General features: G+C 37.6%; 1 protein-coding gene across 1 annotated transcript in view; it reads left to right on the plus strand.

The window, feature by feature from the left end:
- The window catches only part of ARAP2 (ArfGAP with RhoGAP domain, ankyrin repeat and PH domain 2), a 795,317-nt gene that overhangs the window by 156,421 nt on the left and 618,710 nt on the right, over positions 1 to 20,186 (plus strand). The window contains exon 4 of the mRNA XM_081527801.1: positions 13,694 to 13,830. The gene's annotated coding sequence lies outside the window, so the exon portion shown is untranslated. The remainder of the gene's footprint in view (positions 1 to 13,693; positions 13,831 to 20,186) is intronic.

Here is a 20,186-nt window from a genome sequence, read left to right on the forward strand (position 1 = left end):
ATGGGAGAGACTAAAGATCTGGATGAGTTACAAGCAGGAATCAAGATAGGCAAGAGAAACATCAACAACCTCAGATATGCAGATGATACCACTCTAAAAGCAGAAAGTGAAGAGAAACTAAAGAGCCTCTTGATGAGCGTCAAGGAGGAGAGTGAAAGGGCCGACTTTAAATATTAAAAAAACTCAGATCATGGCATCTGGCCCCATTACTTCATGGCAGATAGAGGGGGGAAATGTGGAAGTAGTGACAGATTTCCTCTTCTTGGGCTCTAAAATCACTGTGGATGGTGACTGCAGCCATGAAATCAGAAGATGATTGCTACTCAGTAGGAAAGCAATGAGAAACCTAGCAGTATGTTGAAACACAGACATTACTCTGCCAACAAAGACCCATATAGTCAAGGGTATGGCCTTCCCAGTGGTCACATATGGTTGTGAGAGCTGGACCATAAAGAAGGCAGAATGCCAAAAAATTGATGCCTTCAAACTGTGGTTCTGGAGAAGACTCCTGAGAGTCCCTTAAACAGCAAGGAGATCTAACCTGTCAATCTTTTTTTCCAACTTTTTATTATTATTATTGTTATTATTATTTAGTTTATTTTAATTGGAGGCTAATTACTTTACAATATTGTAGTGGTTTTAGCCATACACTGGCATGAATCAGCCACGGGTGTACATATGTTCCCCATCCTGAACCCCCTTCCCACCTCCCTCCCCATCCCATCCCTCAGGGTCATCCCAGTGCACCAGCCCTGAGCACCCTGTCTCATGCATTGAACCTGGACTGGCGATCTATTTCACATATGATGATATACATGTTTCAATGCTATTCTCTCAAATCATCCCACCCTTGCCTTCTCCCACAGAGTTCAAAAGTCTGTTCTTTACATCTGTGTCTCTTTTGCTATCTCACATATAGGTTCATCGCTACCATCTTTCTAAATTCCATATATATGCATTTATATACTGTATTGGTGTTTTTCTTTCTGATGCTATTCACTCTGTATAATAGGCTCCAGTTTCATCCACTTCATTAGAACTGATTCAAATGAATTCTTTTTAACGGCTGAGTAATATTTCATTGTGTATATGTATCATAGCTTTCTTATCCATTCATCTGCCGATGGACATCTAGGTTGCTTCCATGTCCTGGCTGTTGTAAACAGTGCTGCGATGAACATTGGGGTACACATGTCTCTTTCAATCCTGGTTTCCTTGGTGTGTATGCCCAGCAGTGGGATTGCTGGTTCATATGGCAGTTCTTTTTCCAGTTTTTTAAGGAATCTCCACACTGTTCTCCATAGTGTCTGTACTAGTTTGCATTCCCACCAACAGTGTAAGAGGGTTCCCTTTTCTCTGCACCCTCTCCAGCACTTATTGTTTGTAGACTTTTTGATAGCAGCCATTCTGACCTGGGTGAGATGGTCCCTCATTGTGGTTTTGATTTGCATTTCTCTGATAATGAGTGATGTTGAGCATCTTTTCATGAGTTTGTTAGCCATCTGTATGTCTTCTTTGGAGAAATGTCTGTTTAGTTTTTTGACCCATTTTTTGACTGTGTCGTTTATTTTTACGGAATTGAGCCACATGAGCTGCTTGTATATTTTTGAGATTAATTATTTGTCAGTTTCTTCATTTGCTATTATTTTTTCCCATTCTGAAGGCTGTCTTTTCACCTTGCTTATAGTTTCCTTCATTGTGCAAAAGTGTTTAAGTTTAATTAGGTCCCATTTGTTTATTTTTGCTTTTATTTCCATTACTCTGGGAGTTGGGTCATAGAGGATCCTGCTGTGATTTATGTCAGAGAGTGTTTTTCCTATGTTTTCCTCTGGGAGTTTTATAGTTTCTGGTCCTATGTTTAGATCTTTAATCCATTTTGAGTTTATTTTTGTGTATGGTGGTGTTAGAAAGTGTTCTAGTTTTATTCTTTTACATGTGGTTGACCAGTTTTCCCAGCACCACTTGTTAAAGAGATTGTCCTTTCTCCATTGTATATTCTTGCCTCCTTTGTCAAAGATAAGGTGTCCATAGGTGCATGGATTTATCTCTGGGCTTTCTATTTTGTTCTATTGATCTATTTTTCTGTCTTTGTGCCAGTACCATACTGTCTTGATGACTGTAGCTTTGTAGTATAGTCTGAAGTCAGGCAGGTTGACTCCTCTAGTTCCATTCTTCTTTCTCAAGATTGCTTTGGCTATTCGAGGTTTTTTGTATTTCCATACAAATAGTGAAATTATTTGTTCTAGTTCTCTGAAAAATACCATTGGTAGCTTGGTAGGGATTGCATTGAATCCATAGATTGCATTGGATAGTATACTCATTTTCACTATATTGATTCTTCTGATCCATGAACATGGTATATTTCTCCATCTGTTTGTGTCATTGATTTTTTTCATCAGTGTTTTATAGTTTTCTATATATAGATCTTTTGTTTCTTTAGGTAGATTTATTCCTAAGTATTTTATTCTTTTCATTGCAGTGGTGAATGGAATCGTTTCCTTAATTTCTCTTTCTGTTCTCTCATTGTTAGTGTATAGGAATACAAGGGATTTCTATGTGTTAATTTTATATCCTGCAACTTTACTGTATTCATTGATTAACTTGTAATTTTCTGGTGGAGTCTTTAGGGTTTTCTATGTAGAAGATCATGTCATCTGCAAACAGTGAGAGTTTTACTTCTTCTTTTCCAATCTAGATTCCTTTTATTCCTTTTTCTTCTCTGATTGCTGTGGCTAAAACTTCCAAAACTATATTGAATTGTAGTGGTGAGAGTGGACACCCTTGTATTGTTCCTGCCTTTAGGGGAAATGCTTTCAAATTTTCTCCATTGAGGATAATGTTTGCTGCCAGTTTATCATATATGGCTTTTATTATGTTGAGATATGTTCCTTCTATGCCTGCTTTCTGGAGGGTTTTTATCATAAATGGATGTTGAATTTTGTCAAAGGCTTTCTCTGCATCTATTGAGATAATCATATGGTTTTTATCTTTCAATTTGTTAATGTGGTGTATCACATTGATTGATTTGCAAATGTTGAAGAATCCTTGCATCCCTGGGATAAAGCCCATTTGGTCATGATGTATGATCTTTTTAATATATTGTTGGATTCTGTCAAACCTGACAATCATAAGGGAAATCAACCTTGAATACTCATTTGAAGGACTGATGATGAAGTTGAAGCTCCAATATTTTGGACCATATGATGTGAATAGCTGACTCACTGGAAAATTCCCTGATGCTGAGAAAGATTGAGGGCAGAAGGAGAAGGGGGCATCAGAGGATGAAATAACTGGATGGCATCACTGATGCAATGGACATGCACTTGGGCAAACTTTGGGAGATAGTGAGAAACAGAGAAGCCTGATGTGCTGCACCATGGGGTCCATGGGGTCACAAAGAGTCAGACACAACAGGGCAACTGAAAAACAACAGCAGAAGATCTCTTCAAGAAAATTGAAGATAACAAGGGAACATTGCATACAAAGAAGGGCATGATAAAGGACAGAAAGAGTAAGGATCTAACAGAGGCAGAAGAAATTAAGAAGAGGTGGCAGGAATACACAGAAGAACTATACAAAAAAAGTCTTAATGACTCAGACAACCACAATGTGGTGGTCACTCACCTAGAGCCACACATCCTCAGGTTTGAAGTGAATAGGCCTTAGGAAGCATTACTATGCACAAAGCTAGAGAGGTAATGGAATTCCAGTTGAGCTATTTCAAATCCTAAAAGATGATGCTGTTAAAGTGCTATGTTCAATATGTCAGAAAATTTGTAAAAGTTAGCAGTGTCCTCAGGACTGGAGAAGGTCAGTTTTCATTCTAATCCCAAAGAAAGGCAATGCCAAAGAATGTTCAAACAATTGCGTTCATTTCACATGCTAGTAAGGTACGCTCAAATCCTTCAAGCTAGGCTTCAACAGTATGGGAACCGAAAACTTCCAGATGTACAAGCTGGATTTAGAAAAGGCAGAGGGACCAGAGATCAAATTGCCAACATCTGTTGGATCATAGAAACAGCAAAAGAATTCCAGAAAAAAAAAAAAATCTTCCTTTGCTTCATTGACGACACAAAAGCCTTTGACTGTATGGATCACACCAAAGTGGAAAATTCTTGCAGAGATGGGAATACCAGAACTGCCTTACCCATCTCCTGAGAAACCTGTATGCAGGTCAAGAAGCAAAATTAAAATCTTACATGGAATGATTGACTAGTTCAAAATTGGGAAAGGAGTAGGTAAAGACTGTATATTTTCACCTTGTCTATTTTACTTATGGGCAGAGTACATTATGTGAAATGCCAGGCTGGATGAATCACAAGCTGGAGTCAAGATTATGGCGAGAGAAATATCAACAACCTCAGATATGCAGATGACACCACCCTCATGGCAGAAAGCGAAGAAGAACTAAAGAGCCTCTTGATGAATGTGAAAAAGGAGGGTGGAATAAGCTGGCTTAAAATTCAACATTCAAAAAACTAAGATGGTGGCATCTGATCCCATTACCTTATGCAAATTGAAGGGGAAAAAGTAGAAGCAGTGACAGATTTTCTTTTTTGGGGCTCCAAAATCATTGTGGATGGTGACTGCAGTCATGAAATTAAAAGACACTTGCTCCTTGGGAGGAAAGCTATGAGAAATCTAGACAGCATTTTGAAAAGCAAAGATATTACTTTACTGACAAATTTCTGTATAGTCAAAGCTCTGGTTTTTCCAGTAGTCATGTGTAGATGTGAGAGTTGGACCATAAAAAAAGGCTGAGTGCCAAAAAATTGGTGCTTTTGAATTTTGGTGCTGGAGAAGACTCTGAGAGTCCCTTGGAAAACAAGCAGATCAAACCAGTCAATCCTAAAGAAATCAACCCTGAATATTCATTGGAAGGACTGATGCTGAAACTGAAGCTCCAGTCCTTTGCCAACTGATGTGAAGAGCTGACTCATTGGTAAAAACCGTGATGCTGGAAAAGACTGAAGGCAGGAGGAGAAGGGACCGACAGAACATGAGATGGTTGGATGGCATCACTGACTCAATGGACGTGAATCTGAGCAAACTCCAGGAGATAGTGATGGCTAGGGGGGCCTTGACATGCTACAGTCCATGGGGTCGGAAAGAGTCAGACATGACCGAATGACTGAACAGTAACTACAACAGAACATGAATCCCATATTATTCATATTATCTTAGATCAGATCTATTTTCATTTTCTAGGTTAAAAGACTATTGCAGAGAGAATGTTAAACTTAGATGGAAACCCAAAATAATTTAATTCAACTCCTTAGCTTAAAAAAAAAAAAAACAACTGATGAAAAATATTTTTCTTAGGCTAGTAAGTAGCTAGTGACAGCTAGTGATAAAACCTACTGCTGCTGCTGCTGCTAAGTCGCTTCAGTCGAATCCGACTCTGTGCGACCCCATAGATGGCAGCCCACCAGGCTCCCCCATCCCTGGGATTCTCCAGGCAAGAACACTGGAGTGGGTTGCCATTTCCTTCTCCAATGCATGAAAGTGAAAAGTGAAAGTGAAGTCGCTCAGTCTTGTCTAACTCTTAGCGACCCCATGGACTGCAGCCTACCAGGCTCCTCCATCCATGGGATTTTCCAGGCAAGAGTACTGGAGGATAAAACCTGGGTCTTTCTAATTAGTAACCAAGACTTTTTCTATTATAACTTTTAGATTCAGATTTGATATTTATTGAATAAATGCCTTCTACGCTCAAAGCACTGCTTCACTGCTTTGAAATATAATCCCCATTTATTTTTTCTTTTGTCTTGAGAGAATCCTATGACTAATTATTTTCCTGCTTATCTAATATACAATTGTCATGTATATATGTATGTGTATGCACTTGAGTTAGAAAAGACACACTACATGGAAGAAACAAATAGCCTTGTATTTCTTAGTCTTAGTAATGTTTATAGTTAGCCAACTAGTCAGTCCTTCTAACATATTTTCTTCTCCTCATTCCCATGAAATGACATTCTCCTGATTTTCTTCCCCTGTCTGTGGCCACTCCATCTAAAGATCATTTGTTGAGTTCCTTCCTTTGTTTGACCTCTAAATATTGGCCTGATCTAGGGCTGAATGATAAGTTTTCTCCTGGTTGTTCTCTGTATTATCTTCTTAGACAATTCTATCCAGTGCCATGACTTCATATACAATCTAATATTAAGAATTCTCAAGTCAATTTCTCTAGCCTTGACATTTCCCTAAATTTATGACTACAAGACACAATCACATACTAGATATGTCTGTTTGTATGTAACAGGCATCCAGAAACAATGCATCTAAGTTATAATTATTGATTTTATCCACAAATCTTTTCTTTGAGATTTCACCATCTTATAAAGGAGCAGGAGCATTCACCCACCTTTCAAGCAAAGCTTAGGAGCTGGACTTGATTTCTGTTTCCTTCTCCCACTGTGTTTAATACAACAGAAACTCCTGTAGATCCTTTTTCCAAAACTTACTGAATTAGCTCCAAAGCCTGGAAGAGTACCTAGCACACAGTAGGTGCTTGACAAGTATTTGCTAAATTTAACTTGAATATTTTCTGCTTTACATTTATATTATTATGAGATTTTAAAACTTTATTTTATGAAAGCCAGTGATTTCCCTGGGAAACAATTTCTAAGTAACATAATTTTGTTTCTTTAAAATTTATGCAAGAGGAAGTAAATGAATAAACTCAATGTATCTTTAAACAAAGGATATTTGTTTAAACTAAGGAAAAGATCAATTTAGAGTGTAGTTCTATCAGAAGACTAACATTTTCTCAGCATTGTAAGAGGTCAGGCAAATTTGTGTCATTGTATAAAATGAAATATATGACAAAACTGTTATGTCAAATTTTAATTAATGTATTCTGGACAGATACAACTAATATATTCTAAGAGTAGCAGAAAGGTTTCCTAGATTGGAAGTAAATAAAATTTAAGATACATTTTGATTTAACTTTTCTATGGACAATAAATAACAGGAGCTAAAAAGATATCCAAAATAATTGATAACTTGTTTTAGAAAGAGAGACAAAAATAAATGTAGAAATGAATGCCATTACCACTTCTTATTGCTTTTATTTTTGTACCATTTTTATAAAATAACTTTTACTATAAACTTTATATCATAAATACCTTGCAGATATTTTTCTGTTCCTACTCTTTTTCATAAGATAACTCTATTCCATTATTGGTGGATGCCCCTCGAGGGCTTAATACATCCTGTAATTTTTGTCCTTCACCACTTATATTTCAGAAACTTTAAGACTTAAGTTACCTAAGTGGTTTCTAGTTATTGTCTTAGTTGTCATGCATCTTACCTTTAATATGAAAATTTTTGTGTGCCTTAAATGGCATGTTAAAAATGAAAAGGTTAAAAAATTTGGCAGAAGTTTTCATTTGTAAAAATGAAAAAAAGAGAGTTACTTTAAGGATGAAAACTCAGAGTATGATAAAATGTATACTATTCTTTGATCAAATTCTTCTTTGTACTATTAATAAAGCAGTTAATTTCCCTGCTCTCCTCTTTTACTCCCTCTCTCTTTTCCTTATTCTTTCTCTGGTATTATGTGGTTTACATACACATCTAAGCTTTAAGTTTGTTGACCTCTAAAAGTCTCTTTTCTCATCTGTAGAATGGTTGATATGTAATGCGCATAGTATAACACCATTTGGAGGCTTAAATAAGACAATCTATAAAAAGTACTTTAAAACATTTACTCTGTCCACTGTAGGTATATATCAATAATATCCTTGGACTTGCTGCCAACCTCTGGCTATTATTCCTACTATTGTTCCTTTTACTACTGCAACTACCAGTTATAACAAAGCTGCCATTATTGTTATTTTGTAAACTAATATGTAGGGCATAGTATTAAATTCTTGCCTTAGTGGAAGACTAAATGGCTAATAAATGTTCACAAAATATTTCCTAAAAAAATACTTACAGTTTTCTATAATTCCCCCAACTGTTAAAAAAAAAAAAAAAGTAAAAGTATATGTTGTTGTTCAGTCGCTAAGTCATGTCCAACTCTTCATGACCCCATGGACTGCAGCATGCAAAGCTCCTCTCTCCTTCGCTATCTTCTGGAGTTTACTCAAATTTTGTCCATTGCATCGGTAATGCTATCTAGCCATCTTATCCTCTGCTGTCCCCTTCTCCTTTTGCCTTCAGTCTCTCCTAGCATCGGAGTCTTTTCCAATGCATCAGCTCTTCACATCAGGTGTCCAAAGTATTGGAGCTTCGGCTTCAGCATCAGTCCTTCCAATGAATATTCAGGGCCAGTTTCCTTCAGGATTGGCTGGTTTGATCTCTTTGCTGCCCAGAAGACTCTCAGGAGTCTTCTTCAGCACCACAATTATATGAGTGTACAGAAAAAGACTAAGAATTGCACTGAAAATTTAGCTAAGATTACATGGAAAGGAAAGATAAATGTTACTTTCTTTTTCTTCTTTGAATATTTCTGTATTTCTAAAAGTTTCCATCCTTACCAAACTAGATTTAAGATTCCATCCCACACAATTAATGTAATGATATAAATCATCAATTTATAAATTTATAAATCATCAGTCTTCAATAAGAAAATGATTCAATCCCACACGTATTTGATACCCATTTTATGTGAAACACTTTATGTTGTGGAGTGATGAAGACTCAGTCTCTGACCTCAAAAAGGCCTCCATGCGCAGGAGAAGGTCTAGTTAACACAAGGTGACTTTAATAATGTTGCAGCAAAAGCAAGAATGAGTGAACGGCCTTTGGCACATCCCAGTCAAACAGGCCTGCAAGAGTTAAACAGTCTTGGTTATACTAACAAACACTTGTAACTGGACTTGTCCTTCACAAAGCTAATTACGTTCTGACTCCATATAGATTATACTCTGCACCTAGCATCCTTCTCCCCCTACAATCCCATGTAAGATTTTACATCTCAAAAAGAAGAAGCTCATGGTCAATAACCTCAAGCACTGGGCTGCTGAGCCTCCTGAGGCCAGCTTTTGACTGTAAACTTACAGAAAAAAAAAAAATCTGCAAGACCTTCATGAGGATATAAAACCGCTCCCAACTCCCCAGGAGAAGGGACACAGTTCTTGAGGTGCTAGCCTGCTATGTATTCCCCAAAGTAACAGCTAAAGAATAACCACACTTGTTTAACTCTTGCAGGCCTGTTTGGCAGGTATGTGCTGAAAATCGCTCACTTATTTTTGTTTTTGATGCAAAAATAATGACCATCCTGGAATTCCCTCATCCTCATATACAGAAAATTGTACATCCACATTTCTCATCTGTGTCTCCTTTTAGAAAATCATCTGAGCTGAGTCTGGAGCCATGTGTGCTTTCACTATGGATCTATCAAAAGCTCCGCTTAGTCGAGCCACCTCATGAGATTCTTTCCCCTGGGCTCCCTCCTCACATCCTCAGTTGACTTCCTTTCTTTTCTGGCAATACCTCCTGGTAGCAGGCTTCTCCCTTAACCTGCTCAGCAGTGGACTCTCTGCAAACATTGCTCAATTGTCTCAGGACCCCGATTATAGCCCCTCTTTATTAATCATTTCAGGCTACACACCTTTCCTACCCAGACTATTAGCACTGTGGATAATCACCCAACCTCTGTGTCTTGTAGCCCTAATTTCATTTCCATGCTTTCCTCCCTACCAGTCAAGATGATTTCAAAGAAGAAACTGTGGCAAGGTCTTTGGATCACAGTTTCTCTCTATTGCATGGAATGGAGTTGATTAAACATATTTTGATGCATAATATTCCAATTTCAGTTTATACATAGGAACCAAAGCTGTAACAGAAATAAATTTAATTCAGTCTACTGAAAGATTCTTATACATTAAATCCCAGACATGATGTTTTACTTCTAGAGTATTTGTTTAAGAGAAGGTATATGTGAATTATACTGGCTCATAAAATTGATCTATGTGAAGCCTAAAGTAGATTGACTAGGTGATTACCATTTACAAAAAAAAAAAAAAGATGGAATAACAAATGGTATTTCAGACAAAAAATAAGAAAACTGATGTCATAAGCCAAGCAATAGCCTTAAATTGATAAATTACCTATTCATAAGTAGAGACAAAAATATATGCAACTAAGCACTGAAATATAGTTATGCAACATAGAGATTTTTGCTTTGAATAATAAAACAACAAGAATTAAATTACTAAGAAAATATTTTAAATACGAGGTACCACATGAAATGATAAAATACATTTTCAAAGACTTTTTAGGATTTGTCACCAGCTGTAGGAATATCAGGAGCTCCTGCTACAAACTACTTATTTTCAGAAACTTTTCTCTTACTCCAAAGTTCATTCTAAACTTTTTGGTCTGAAAACCATCTATTTAAGGATAAATAAAGAAGATAATAAAAACAAAATATGAAAAGTGTCTCATTTTGTCATCCAGTGTGTGATATCATTTGTACTAAGCAGTGGCTATACCCCTTCCTTTTTATTCCCCCAAGCATAAGGAAAAAAATACCATTCTTTTGCCTTTACCTTTTTTCACAAGCTTGGGTTATTCTAGGATTTCTATTTCTAGAAACTATTCTGAGACATCTGTGCCTCTCCTATATTCATCATACATTATGTGCCTTTTTCTCCATCGACTTTTTCTACTTTCTCCTATTAAACGTGGGCCTGCTAGAACTGTCTTATTGATGACTTTCAAGGTATCACATCCACATTTTCCCCTTATTGGCATCATTTGCTAACATCTAATTAGATTTATGTTTTAGAGATCTTTTGATTTTCTTCCGTTTTCAAATTCTAACCTGTGGATACATGCTTACTTTTGATTGCAACATTTTGGAAATCATTCTTAAAGTCTAGTGGATAGATTTAATCTGCTTTTTCTTCCACCATCTACCATGTGTCCCAGAATAAGATGGCTAACATTTTTGATCATTCTCTTTGGTTGTTTTCACTGGTGCTATAATCTTGTGCTAATATGGTCCAGGAAAGATAAAGTCATGGTTGGGTTTTTAAAAGCAAAAACAAAATGAAAAGCAAGCACTCTACTCCCACTCCCACTCCTCACCCCACCAAAAAGTTAAATTTCACTATTGGCTCTCTATAGGAAGTGTTTACTGTTGTATACTGAATGTATGTTTTTCTTTCCTTCCTTTCCACTGTCTTTCTATAGGTGTTTTTTTTTTTTTCCTCTTAACCATCTACTTCTGTTTCAAATAAGAGAGGAAAGTACAAGGGATATTTACCAGATGTAAACTTATTACCATTACAATTTAAGAAATTTAACGTTTGAAAGAGTAGGTAAATTTAATATAAAAATTTATAATGACCGATGAACTTAAAGTGATAGAGTTATAGATTCAATTCCCCTCTGTTTTAAAGACAAATGGCTAGAATTGCCTATTTACATTCTGGTTGCTCAACAACATGATTTTTTAAAAAAGTCTAATACAACTTAATGAAATTGAAGATTAATAAATAAGAGGTGTCCTTAAACAATGGCATTGTTATGCTTTCCTTTAACTATTTATATGCCTAACTATAGTGAATTTATATCCAATCCAACATTAATAAAAACAGGCTGCCTAACACCAGTGTGTTCTTTTTTTTACTCCAACTTTTCTTCCTTTATGTATGACTGACCTAAAGTTCAGAGAAATCTGATTATAGATATGGAATTTAGTTGAAGGGCACTTAGATTTTTTATGAAAATTTTATATCCAACAATATATTGAAAATACAAGGAAGGTAACCTACTTCTGCTGGTGCTAAACTTTCTACCAGGGGTAGACTTAAAGCCCAGGGAAATGACACTCCAAAGTAAGTATTCCCTGCACAGTCAGAGACTATCACATAGGCAGAGTGCTTTTGGAGAAAACAGGCCAAACTTTCAGTGACAACAACATTGTGTTGACTTTCTAGGGAAGTGAATTTCAGTTCTTGCCAGGCAATCAGCCCTGTGCTCAATATTATATATGTGTGTTTGGGTGAAGGAGCAGGTCGGAGGATTAAGGTCTCAAAGAAGAATGAGGCTAGTTCCTTCCCTCTGGATATAGTATTGACTTAGTAGCTGTTCAGAACCATATGATCAATAATCAAAGATTTCTTTGTGAATTTTACAGCAAATAAATAGGACTCTATCATTTTTATTTTGTTCTCATCATTATTTTGAAAAAAAAATAATAAAAGAAACAAATACTGTTATATAATAGCAAATAAATCCTTCCCAAATGATATATAGTGATTAATTTATGTCATTTTTAAGATGGATGATTAGAATAACCAATGCTCTATTGCCAGTATGGTCTCTGGAGTCTACAGATCCAGAATCACCTATAGTCACCTAAGAGTGAAAACACCTATTTGGTCACCTAAGAGTGAAAACACACCATGGAAAACTATGGAGTATCCTGTAAGAATATATTAGGAATAATTTATTATAGGACCTTTATTAAAGCAAAGAAGAACTTAAGTGCCTCTTGATGAAAGTGAAAGAGGAGAGTGAAAAAGTTGCCTTAAAACTCAACATTCAGAAAACTAAGATCATGGCTTCCTATCCCATCACTTCATGGCAAATAGATGGGGAGACAATGGAAAAAGTGAGAGACTTTATTTTGGGGGGCTCCAAAATCACTGTAGATGGTGACTGCAGCCATGAAATTAAAAGATGCTTGCTCCTTTTTGAAAAGCAATGACCAACCTAGATAGCGTATTAAAAAGCAGAGACATTACTTTGCCAACAAAGGTCTGTCTAGTCAAAGCTATGGTTTTTCCAGTAGTCATGTATAGATGTGAGAGTTGGACTATAAAGAAAGCTGAGAGCCAAGGAATTGATGCTTTTGAACTGTGGTGCTGTAGAAGAATTGAGAGTCCCTTGGACTGCAAGGAGATCCGACCAGTCCATCCTAAAGGAAATCAGTTCTGAATATTCATTGGAAGGACTGATGCTGAAGCTGAAACTCTAATACTTCGACCACCTGATGCGAAGAACTGACTCATTAGAAAAGACCCTGCTGCTGGGAAAGATTGAAGGCAGGAGGAGAAGGGGATGATGGAGGATGAGATGATTGGATGGCATCACCAACTCTATGGACATGAGTTGGAGCAAGCTCCAGGAGTTGGTGAAGGATTGGGGAGCCTGGTCTGCTGCAGTACATGGGGTCGCAAAGAGTCAGGCACAACTGAGTGACTGAATTGAACTATTATAGGATCTGGGCTTAGGCTAGGTGATTTTGAGGGGCGTTTAAGTGAAGATTTATACTGGGTTGGATGCTGTAAGGAAATTAAGGTAATTCTATGATTGGCTATCATAATAACTTTTATTTAGAAAATGAGAAGTTGAAGCATGGCTAAAGCTATAATTGGTAAAAATGCAGCAGTATCTTATAATCAACCAGAATAATGGATATTTGGTCATTTTTATAGTTTGGACAATGGTCTTTTTACTCTTGTTCTATTAGAGTCATTGGATGTCCTTGTCTGATGATGTCCTGTGAAATTTTTATGTCCAACAGAAGAACATTGTCCTAGTTCTGAGTCCTGGGCCATCTCCAGCAATACCAAGGCCTATCTGGTAATGCCAAGTCAGCTCCCAAGTGACAAGGCCTGCTTCCTCATTTCTTTGACCATATTAGAGGACTTAACATCTTTCAAATAAATAACAAAATAATGAAACTACAATGCATTTACCAATAAGTTTTTTTTTTTCCATTTTGCAGAGCATGATGATATATGTTGGATCAGAAGAAGAAGCAAAAGGAGGAAGAGGGATGGGAGGTAAGGGAGGAGGAAGATGTGAAGTACCAGAAGAAAGAGATCAAGGGGTCGCTTTCTAAGGAGCATGAGAGAGAGAGAGGTAAGGAGACTTCTGAGACGACTCCAGTGATCCCTGATGTTCACGTTTTTTGCAGTCCCTTCTTTTTGTGGGTACTGGACCTCCTGCCTTGCTTCTAGTAGATAGAGCATAACAAAAGTGATATGATGTCACTGTCAATACTATGGTATATAAGGCTATGCTTTCTCTCTTGTGTGCTCTCACTCTCTCTACTTCTACTTGTTCGCTCACTCTGAAGAAGCAAGCTACTGCGTTGTAAGCTTCTGTATAGAGAATCCCATATGACAAGGAACTGAGGGAGGCCTCCTACTGACAGTTAGCAAGGAACTGAAGCCCTCAGCTCTTCAACCCATGAAGACTGAACTAATACCATGTGAGTGAGTCTAGAGTCCATGTCTCCCAGTCAAGCTTGGAGATAATTACAGCTCCTGGCTGACACCTTGATGTCAACCTGATATGGGACTTTGAGATGCAAGTGCCAGGTAAGCTGTAGCTGGATTCCTGAGCCACAGAAACTGTGCAATAAGAAATAATGTGTGTCTTAAACCATTAAGATTGAGGGTAATTTGTGACACAGCAACAGATAACTAATACAGAGCATCAGGGTGGGATAAGGGGGAGATGAGTGAGGAATCTAGAACATGGATTTTAAGGAGGCACTTGCTCTCCAGGCTGTGCAAATTCCTCACTCACCCTGGTCCAGCTCTGCAGGAGAGGTAACATTTAAAAATGAGGAGTGAAGGTGAGACTGCAGGGAAAAGCACAGGAGCTTTGACTACAAATCCACTGAACTACTATGTATTACATTTATTTTGTGAGAGTTTAATTCCACTGATGTATGCCGTATTTTAAGTCACTCCAATCATGTCCGACTCTGAGTGATGCTATGAAATGTAGCCTGCCAGGCTCCTCTGTCCATGGGATTCTCCAGATAAGAATGCCGGAGTGGGTTGTCATTCCCTTCTCCAGGGAATCTTCCCGATACACTGATTGAACCTGTCTCCTGCATCTATTGCCAAAATTACAGTAAGTGCTCTAGGAAATCGGCCAACAGTGAAAACTAGTAGATAAAATAAGAAACGTGATATTCTACACAATGTTATACACACCTATTTTTAGGGAAATTTAGACAATTATGTTCTTAGTTCTGGAAGGAGGTGGAAGGCAGAAGAAAGAGAACTCATTGTTGCTAAATGTTATGACATATTTACTATAGGAGAGTTTCTTAGTAATATCTTATATATACACTAATTTTATGAGCTCATCTCCCTAAACACCCCAGCAGGAAGTAGACAGAGAAAAGATAAAAGCACCAACACAAAGTATAAATGCACTCTAAGGCACAGCAGGAACAACGTGAATGAATGAGTCATTTAAGCAGAACCTTGTGTGCGTGCCAAAAGCCATATTGTGGAAGAAATAGTTTTTAAAGACTTCAAGATAAAATTAAACTATGTCAAAATATCAGATCAGGAAATAATGGAGAGGCAAAAGAAAAGTGAAAGGATTAAAATATTTTATTATATTTTAATACAAGTTAAATTTTATTTTAAGGAAATAAAACATAAAAGCTAATTGCTGTTTTGTAGTATATTGATAAAATGTATGCTGGTGTTTAGCAAGCTTGATAGCTCATTGTCAAAATTCAAATCATAGAAATTTCAAGAAACCTTAGACCAGTTCTTCTTCAGTCACAATGTGCACCCGAGTCACTTGGGGATCTTATTAAAAAGTAGATGTTATATACTTCAATTGAAAGTAAACACATTTTTTAAAAAGTAGGATGGCTAATTTAGTGAGCTAAGGCAGGTCCATGACTGCATTTCAACAATCTCCCAGAAAATATCTTTCTAACAGGCTGCCAAGGGCTGCATTTTTTAAGAAGCATTACAAGTTCTTAAAACTTGAATTTTACAACAGGTGTAGTCCTTGGACAAGCAATATCAACATGACGTGGGAAATGATTAGGAATGCAAATTTTTGAGCCCCCTCCATATTATAGAATCAGAAAGGATGGTGCCCAGAAATTTCCTATCTATCAAAACTTCCAGGTGAATCTGAGACATAAGGAAGTTTCACTGTCTTAGGATATAGTGTTTCTGAACAAAGGGTACAAATTAGAAACTCCTATGGAATTTCTTTAATTTCAATGAGAATGTACTTGCCCATTGAATCTGAGTAAGCTGGTTAGAGAAGGAACCTAGAGAAAAATTTAAATGCTCCTTAGTTGGGTGGGGATAATAATGAAAAAAAAGAGAGAGAGAAAGAGAGAGAAGGAAAAATACTGTATTAGAGCAATTGCAGAGAAGTTCAATGATTTATCAAGGTCTGAGAACCAGAAATAAAAGACTGCCCAGTTTTCATTTAGGGGCTTCCCAGGTGGCACTAGTGGTAAAGAATCTGCCTGCCAATGCAGGAGACATAAAAGACATGGGTTGGCCCTGGGTCAAGAAGATCCCCTGGAAGAGGAAATGGCAACTGGCTCCAGTATGTTTGTCCTTAAAATCCTATGGACAGAGGAGCCTGGTGGGCTACAGTCCATGGGGCCGCAAAGAATTGGACATGACTGAGCATGTGAGCACATCGCGATTTTCATTCAAGTTCTTTTCCTGGCACATCAAGATGATACCAGGAGGACCTGAAATAATACAAAACGGTCTCTTTCTCATGGAATGTATATGATCTCAGCATGCTCTTGTCTTTTCCTCTTGGGATAAAGAAACAGTCACCCATTCTGAATTGCCCTCTGGGACACAGCCCATTCAGAGGCCTGTATTAGTCACTTAATTGCATTCTCTTTCAGTAGCTTCACACTGCTATTACAACACAGAAATTAAATAATTGTTTGAAGCGAAGCTGTGATAGCCCAGGCAAAGCTTTGAAAGCATAGTGAATGTAATATATACACTAAGACCACGAGTGCCTACTTTTTAAAATGTTGTTTCCTTGCTTTTTAAAAAGGGTTAGAAAATAGGTTGTTTTTATAGTTGGTGGTTTTTTCCTTCTAATTTCTATTTTACAATTTTTCCAGTTTAAGAAATATTTTGTTCAGCCTACATGAGCCTACATAATTTTTATTACTGTATAATGAAGATTTGTACCTAAAACAAAATTCTTTTTGAAAGTTCTTACTGTCCAAGGAGAAAGCATATTGAGAAATGTTTATCCTTGTGTGTATCTTATGTTCTTAATAGAATTCATATATCAAAAGTACCTAATAGTACCCAGGACTTTTCTAGAATCTAATTCAAATGAGTGTCTCTTGTCCTCTTTAGGGAGATGTTAAGAGAATTTTAGGGGACTTCCAGGTCCTTTAGATTCATGAACAGTGGTTCTGAATTTGAGTGATGCTGCTCTGCTAACTTGGCTTCTCGCTGGTAAAGAATCCACCTGCCAGTGCAGAAAACGTGGGTTTGATCCCTCTATCAGGAAGATCCACTGAAGAAGGAAATGGCAACCCACTCCAGTATTCTTGCCTGGGAAGTCCATGGACAGAGGAGCCTGGTGGGCTACAGTCCAAAGGAATGCAGATTCAGACACAATTGAGCATGCACGAACGCTCTGCTAACTGGCTTTAAAAATAGGTGGAGACATTTTGGATTTTACATTGAGAAGTGGCATTTAGTAGATGGAGGCACAGAGGCTAACCATGCTGCAGTGAGAGAGAAAGTGTGGCAAATGAAGGATTCGACCCCAGATGGCACTCTTTTGACAAACACTTAAGGAAGGAATCATGGGTTCTATTTTGCAATCTCAGGGAATGAGGTGGAGAGCAAGTGCCCTCTGGGCATATGGAACTCACTGTGAAGTGACAGAGGTCGTTCTATCCAGGGAACAGCAGCAGATGGGGGCAGCTGAGAGCACACCAGTTTCAGGCTTTGAAAATACTCTTTGAAAGATCTGTTTGTTAAAAAAATGCTCTGCTTTTAGAATGCTCAGCAGGAAAGAGCAACATGTACTCTCAAAATGATGTTGAAAAGTGACTCTAACTGCAAGCAGAGGACAGGAGTCTGATGTTAAGCAAAGAAGCAAGACACAAGAAAGAGTTTACTCAAAGAAAGTGAAACTCTGACACATAATCAGTTCAGGTGCATGCTCTGTGGTCAGGGGGCACAGGGAAGAAAGCTAGCTGCAATAAATGTAATATTTATTACATTCTTCTCTCAGGGCTTTATAAATTTCATGCTTTCTAGAAAAATAGTTCCCAACCAAAGGTTAGCATGATAGCTACACTGTATAGCTTTTATCAAATTAGACATAACTTGTTCCTACGGGGTTCCCAGGTATTGAGCCTAGGCATGTGTATTCTGTACTTTCATAAAAGTTTCCTAAATCTGAAATGCATCCTTGGCTAAGGAGCACTGTATTAGAGGAATTAATGAACAGCATTTTATATATATAGATAGATAGATATAGATATAATTTTTTGTTTATTTTTTTACTTAGTAAGAACTCTTAACTTGAGGACCATCTAAACAAATTTTTAAGTGTACAATATGGCATTTTAAGCCATTGGCACAATGCTGTACAGCAGATCTCCAGAGGTTATTCAAGCTTGGACAACATATTAGCTTTTTCTACTCAGATTGTGATGCTATGGGTGGTGAATTCCTGACCATACTTCTCAGAAACAGCATGGAATACAGCTATGCTGTAACATAGGGGAGTGTTCAATAAAAATTTTGATTGAAATAATAAGTGAATATAATCTTCCTGCTATTTGTTCACTGAGGAGCGAGAAAGTGAGGCTTTTCCCCTACAATTTTATGAAAGGTTTCTGGAAGTCTAGGGAAAAAAAACTTTAATGTTGTATGATTCCAAAAACAAAAAACAAAAAAAACAAAAACTTGACCCTTCAATTCCTAACAGGAGGAAGTTCTGAGAGGGAGATAAATAAAAAGAGAATTGCCACAGAAGGAGAATCTGATATATCCTAAGCAGCAATAGCAACAAAATAAGTCTAAACATCTCTTTCTAAGCATTTCCCCATTCATTCACACATGCCCAGTTTAAGATGAATTGTGAGATGTTTGTTAGTTATGAGTTAGGGGCTTCCCTGATAGCTCAGTTGGTAAAGAATTTGCTTGCCTTGTAGGAGACCCCAGTTTGATTCCTGGGTTGGGATGGTCCCCTGGAGAAGGGATAGGCTACCTACTCCAGTAATCATGGGCTTCCCTGTGGCTCAGATGGTAAACAAGCCATCTGCAATGCGGGAGACCTGGGTTTGATCCCTGTATTGGCAAGATCCCCTGGAGAAGGGCATGGCAACCCACTCCAGTATTCTTGCCTGGAGAATCCCCATAAACAGAGGAGCCTGGTGGGCTGCAGTCCATGGGCTCGCAAAGTTGGACACGACTAAGTGACTAGGCATAGAACAGTTAGGAGTTAAGCAGACCCCCAGCCTTGTTTTTGAAAATTAAGCTTCAAATGCATATAGCATCTTCTCTGTTCCACAGACAAACGTATATCTGTCAGAGCATCTACCCCATCTAACTGATACATTGCATATTTTTTAATTTGTGAAGCTGTGCATATTTATTAGTGTGATATTGAAAATATATGTTTGAAATGAGTCAGGGGTCCTAGAGAGGTTAATTATATAATAATTATTCTGTCATGTACTTCCCTTCTTCCTGGGGTAGGCTATTTTCACTTCTAAATGAAATTTGCAAATCACTAAATATTTGAAAGACATAATACCTAAAATAATTTGCACCTGCTCTGAATGACTACAGCCTAGATTTATATTCAACAAATGGAGGCTTGAAGTCTCTGAAATATAGCCTTAAATGTTCACTTATATCTCTCCACACATGTATTTCTAGTTAGTATTTTTAATATTTGGTCATAAAAGGTGGCAAGAGGAATTACCCAAGGCCCAAGGTAAGAGAAACCAAAGTAAGACGGTAAGTGTTGCGAGAGGGCATCAGAGGGCAGACACACTAAAATTAAAACTACAGAAAACTAGCTAATCTGATCACACGGACCACAGCCTTGTCTATCTCAGTGAAACTAAGCCATGCTGTGTGGGGCCACCCAAGATGGATGGGTCATGGTGGAGAGGTCTGACAGATTGTGGTCCACTGGAGAAAGGTATGGTAAACCACTTCAGTATTCTTGCCTTGAGAACCCCATGAACAGTATGAAAAGGCAAAAGGATAGGACACTGAAAGATGAACTCCAGGTAGTAGGTGCCCAATATACTAATGGAGATCAGTGGAGAAATAACTCCAGAAAGAATGATGGGATGGAGCCAAAGCAAAAAAGATACCCAACTGTGGATGTGACTGGTGATAGACGCAAAGTCCGATGCTGTAAAGAGCAATATTGCATAGGAACCTGGAATGTTAGGTCCATGAATCAAGGCAAACTGGAAG

Source organism: Giraffa tippelskirchi, chromosome 1, assembly GCF_054371585.1.
Source record: "Giraffa tippelskirchi isolate mGirTip1 chromosome 1, T2T-mGirTip1v1.2.pri, whole genome shotgun sequence".
Lineage (NCBI taxonomy): Eukaryota > Metazoa > Chordata > Mammalia > Artiodactyla > Giraffidae > Giraffa > Giraffa tippelskirchi.